Raw genomic sequence first — 5,734 nt, 5'->3', positions numbered from 1 at the left:
TTGGTGGCGCGCTAGGCCAGGGCTCGAGGCTCGGCTGCAGGGCACGGGGAGGCTGCGGCACGGCTGGGCAGGGGCACGGAGGCGCGGGCGCGAGGAGAGGCGCGAGGAGGCGGCGGCGCAACCGTGCGGCGGCTTGGCGAGGCAGCGGCGGCGCGGCTTGGTGGCGCGTGGGCTAGGGCACGGTGGCGGCTCGAGCTTAGATCAAGGAAGAAGAAAAAGGTTCGGATAAATAACCCCCAAAATGCGACAGAAAAGGAAACGGGAAAAGAGTCCTTAAGACGCGCGAGATCCACTGACCGGACGCTCCGGTGGTAGCGACCGGACGCTACCACCCAGCGTCCGGTCGATTCCAGAGAGGTCCAAATCCCCTGGAATCGGGACCGGACGCGTCCGGTGGTCCATGACCGGACGCTGGCAGGGTCCGGTCAGTACAATTTGATCTTCCTCCGATCGACCGGACGCTGAACCTTTTCTGACCGGACGCATAGACGCAGCGTTCGATCACTCCTTCAACAGCAGTTCACCTCCTGTGAACTGACCGGACGCTGGACAGCAGCGTCCGGTGCAGCGTCCGGTGCACCTTTTCCAGCAAATCTTCAAACTTCCTTCGCGCTGCCTGTTCCCAATCAAGTCCCAACTTGAATAAGATCCAAATAAACACCAATTGGGACTGATGTGAGTGACCTCTCTCAAACCCTCATATTTTTCAAAATATTTTGCCTTAGGCTATAATTCTTTTTAAGAAAATTGGCAACAAGAGGGCAAATGGAACAAAACGACAAAACAACATTTATGCAAATGTGATACTTGTAAGTAAATCTAGTTGCTCGTCAAGTTTGATCCAAGGTTAAGCTTCTTCACACGCTTTTCGGCGGTTATCTTAACCGTGTTAGACAAGCCCTATATGCATTTCCACAAATTAAACATGTTGTATATTACAATGAATGTAAGGGACAACACAAGCTCAATTTTTTGTGAAGTTACTAAAAACAAGTACATTGAGCTCGTTCCGCAATCTACAAAATGTAGCTTCATCTAGCGGTTTAGTGAAGATATCCGCTAATTGATCTTCGGATCTTACACCTTCTAGTGATATATCATTTTTAGCTATATGATCTCTTAGAAAGTGATGGCGGATATCTATATGCTTGGTGCGAGAGTGTTGAACCGGATTATTTGCAAGTTTTACCGCACTTTCATTGTCACACAAAAGAGGTACTTTCTCTAGAACTACTCCATAGTCTAGTAAAGTTTGTTTCATGTATAATATTTGTGCACAACAAGCACCCGCGGCAATGTATTCCGCTTCGGCGGTGGACAAAGCCACACTATTTTGTTTCTTGGAGGACCAAGACACAAGTGATCTACCAAGCAAATGGCACCCTCCGGATGTGCTCTTTCTATCAACTTTGCATCCGGCGTAATCCGAATCGGAATAGCCAATTAATTCAAATAAAGCTCCTTTGGGATACCAAAGGCCAATGCTTGGAGTGTGCTTAAGATACCTAAGGATTCTTTTTACGGCAATTAAATGTGTTTCCTTAGGACTAGCTTGAAACCTAGCACACATACACACACTAAATATGATGTCGGGCCTAGATGCGGTTAAATATAACAAGCTACCAATCATAGAACGGTAGAGAGTTTGATCAACCGAGTTACCTCCCTCATCTAGGTCGAGATGTCCATTGGTAGGCATTGGGGTCTTGATTGGCTTACATTCATCCATCTTGAATCTCTTGAGAAGGTCTTTTGTGTATTTCTCTTGAGAGATGAAGATGCCTTCTTTCATTTGCTTGACTTGAAAACCAAGAAAGAATGTAAGCTCACCAATCATTGACATCTCGAACTCCTTAGACATCAATTTACCAAATTCTTTGCATGAGTCTTCATTTGATGATCCAAAGATAATATCATCAACATATACTTGACAAATGAAGATATGCCCATCAAGCTTCTTGGTGAATAGTGTGGTGTCGACCTTCCCAATGGTGAAGCCCTTCTCAATAAGGAAATCCCGAAGGCGCTCATACCAAGCTCTTGGGGCTTGCTTAAGCCCATATAGTGCCTTGGACAACCTATAAACATGATTAGGATATCTAGGGTCTTCAAACCCGGGAGGTTGATCAACATAGACTAGTTCATTAATAAAGCCATTTAAGAATGCACTTTTCACATCTATTTGATATAGTTTCATTTCATGATGTGATGCATATGCAAGAAGGATACGGATGGCTTCTAATCTTGCAACTGGTGCAAAGGTTTCTCCAAAATCTAAACCTTCAACTTGAGAGAACCCCTTTGCCACTAGTCTTGCCTTGTTCCTCACAACAACACCTTGATCATCTTGCTTGTTGTGGAACACCCACTTTGTTCCAATCACTCTTGCACCTTTTGGTCGCTCTTCAAGATTCCATACTTCATTGCGAGTGAAGTTGTTCAACTCTTCATGCATGGCATTGATCCAATCCGGATCTTTTAGAGCTTCTTCTACCTTGGTAGGCTCATAGCAAGAGACAAAAGAGTGATGAGCAATAAATGAGCTAAGTTTTTGAGATCTAGTCATCACCCCCTTTGTTGGACTCCCTATGATGAGATCTTGTGGATGATCTTGTAGGAGAGGTGTATTTCTTCTATTGACCACTTGAGGAGGAGGTTGTGGAGCATCAACATCTTGTGGTTGTACCACCATTTGCTCATGGGAGATGTGAGTATCTTCATTTTTTACTCTCTCAACTTTATCACCATCTTGTGGTACATTTGATGAAGAGGGTTGGTTAATAACTTGTATATCATCTTCATCATCTTTTGGCTTGATGTCTCCCACCGGAATATTCTTCATAGCCTCCCTCAATGGTTCATCACCTACATCATCAAGATTCTCATATGCTCCTTGGGAGCCGTTAGATTCATCAAATTCCACATCATATGTTTCTTCAACCAAGCCGGTGGCATGATTAAATACTCTATATGCTTTGGACTTCGATGAGTAACCAACAAGAAAACCTATATCACAACGCCTTTGAAACTTCCCTAGGTGTTGCCGCTTCTTGTAGATGTAGCACTTGCAACCAAACACCCTAAAGAAGGAGACGTCCGGCTTCTTCCCATTGAGCAACTCATATGGTGTCTTGACAAGGAACTTTTGAAGAAATAGGCGGTTGGATGCATAACATGCGGTGTTGATTGCTTCCGCCCATAGAGCTTCGGGGGTGTTGTACTCATCTAGCATTGTCCTTGCAAGAGTGATCAAAGTCCGGTTCTTCCTCTCAACTACACCATTTTGTTGAGGAGTATAGGTTGCGGAGACTTCATGTTTGATTCCAACTTCATCACAATAAGCTTCTATGTTTGTGTTGTCAAACTCTTTGCCATTGTCACTTCTTATCTTCTTGAGCTTCACTTCAAATTCATTTTGTGCTCTGTTGGCAAACTTCTTGAAACAAGATGCAACTTCGGATTTATCATGAAGGAAGAACACCCATGTATATCTTGAATAGTCATCCACAATCACAAGACAATAGAGATTTCCTCCCAAACTCTTGTATGTTGTTGGTCTGAATAAATCCATGTATAGGAGTTCTAGCACTCTTGTGGTTGACATGAAAGCTTTGGTTGGATGAGTGTTTGCAACTTGCTTGCCGGCTTGACATGCACTACAAAGCTTGTCCTTCTCAAACTTCACATCCTTCAACCCTCTCACCAAATCATTCTTCATAAGCTTCTTGAGTGAGCTCATCCCAACATGAGCAAGCCTTCTATGCCATAGCCACCCAAGTGTTGTTTTGGTGAATAGGCAAGTCTTCAAGTTTGCATCTTCGGAGGTGAAGTCAACTAGATATAAGTTGTTGTATCTAAATCCATTGAATATCACTTGATTGTCATCTACCTTAGATACAACCACCTCCTTCTCGGTGAACAAGCATTGGAAGCCAAGATCACACAATTGACCAACGGATAGCAAGTTGAAACTCAATGAAGCAACATAGAGCACATTTGAGATGGAATGATCATTTGATATTGCCACTTTGCCCAATCCTTTGACCTTGCCCTTTGAATTATCTCCAAATGTTATTTTCTCTTGTCCATCTACCTCTTCATCTAGTGAGGTGAACATACGAGGATCACCGGTCATATGTTGAGTGCAACCACTATCAATAACCCAATTACTTCTACCGGTCTTGTAGTTCACCTACACACAAGAGATTCAAGCTTTAGGGATCCAAGCTTGTTGAGGGCCCTTCACCTTCTCAACAAGTGACTTAGCCACCCAAATTTTCTTAGGCCTACTCTTGTTGGGGGGACCTAAGAACATGACTTTCATCTTTCCACTCGAATCTTTTCTAAGCATGTAGTGAGCATTGAAAGCAAAGGATCTAGCATGCTTGGGCAAGGGTTGTGGTGGTGGAGTTTGACACTCATGAGCAAAATGGCCTTCTTGTCCACATTCAAAACATCTCTTTGGCTTTGGTTTTGGCTTTGATTGTTGGTGTTGAGCTTGAGCCTTCTTCTTCTCTACACTTGCCATATATCCAATGCCACTTCTATCCATCTTCATGACGGTATTCATGAGTAGCTCACTTTGGAGATGCTTGCCTCTAGCAAACTTGCTCAATCCCACCTTGAGATGCTCTTTCTCCATCTTGAGCTTCTTGTTCTCTTCCTTGAGAATATCATTGTTCTTCTCCTCCTTGAGTTTCTTGATTTCTTCTTTTAACTTCTCATTCTCAAGGATCATCTTTTTGTCATGATCAAGAGTTTCTAGCACAATGGTGTTGTGACTTTTCATCTCTTCAAGATCTTTCATGAGCTTCTCATTGTTACTCTTGAGCTTGACATACTCATTATAGTCATTGCATTCAACCACTTGCTTGCCCTTGCTACTAGATCCATGCTCAATGCTTTCATCAATTAAATCATCACATGAGGTAGCTATATCAATCTTAACAACATGGTTAGTAGCATCATGTGGCTCATTTGGTAAGAATTCTTGTGCAATAATAAGGGTATCATAATTGATCTTTAGAGTTGCATATTCATCTTTTAGCTTATTGTGACTAGTGATAAGCTCATTGTGTACCCACTCAAGTTTATCATTTTTATCTTTAAGCTCTTTCTTAGAAGATTTGAGCTCCTTGAGTTTGGATGATATAGAATCATTTGTTTCCTTGAGCTCATCATTAGCCTTTTCTAATGTATCACACTTAGCTAAGAGTGAATCATTTTTAGCATCAAGCTTTTCATTTGTAGCTCTACTCTTTCTAATGATCTTAGTATATTTTCTAAGTATTTTGACAAGATCATCATAAGTAGGTGAGTCATCATCATCGCTATCACTATCATCACTAGCATGTTCATCATCACTACTATCATCACTCTTAGTTACCTTGCGTTCACCTTTGGCCATAAGGCATAGGTGTGTAGAGGATGATGGCGATGGTGGTGGTGAAGATGCAAGATCAATAGCAATGGCGGCCACCTTTTCATCGTCACTATCATCATCGGATGATCCACTTGATGAATCAATGTCCGTGAGCCAATCACCGACAATATAGGCCTTGCCACTCTTCTTCTTCTTGTAGAACTCCCTCTTTTTGCCATCTCTCTTCTTGTATGGCTTGTTCTTCTTCTTTTCATCTTCATCACTTGAATCATCTTTCTTGCCCTTGTTCTTGAACTTGTCTTTCTTGGGCTTTGTGCATTGATGAGCTAGATGACCAAGTTCGCCACAATT

Source organism: Miscanthus floridulus, chromosome 10 (genome assembly GCF_019320115.1).
Source record: "Miscanthus floridulus cultivar M001 chromosome 10, ASM1932011v1, whole genome shotgun sequence".
In the NCBI taxonomy this organism is placed as follows: domain Eukaryota; kingdom Viridiplantae; phylum Streptophyta; class Magnoliopsida; order Poales; family Poaceae; genus Miscanthus; species Miscanthus floridulus.
Note: the sequence above shows the minus strand (reverse complement) of the source record.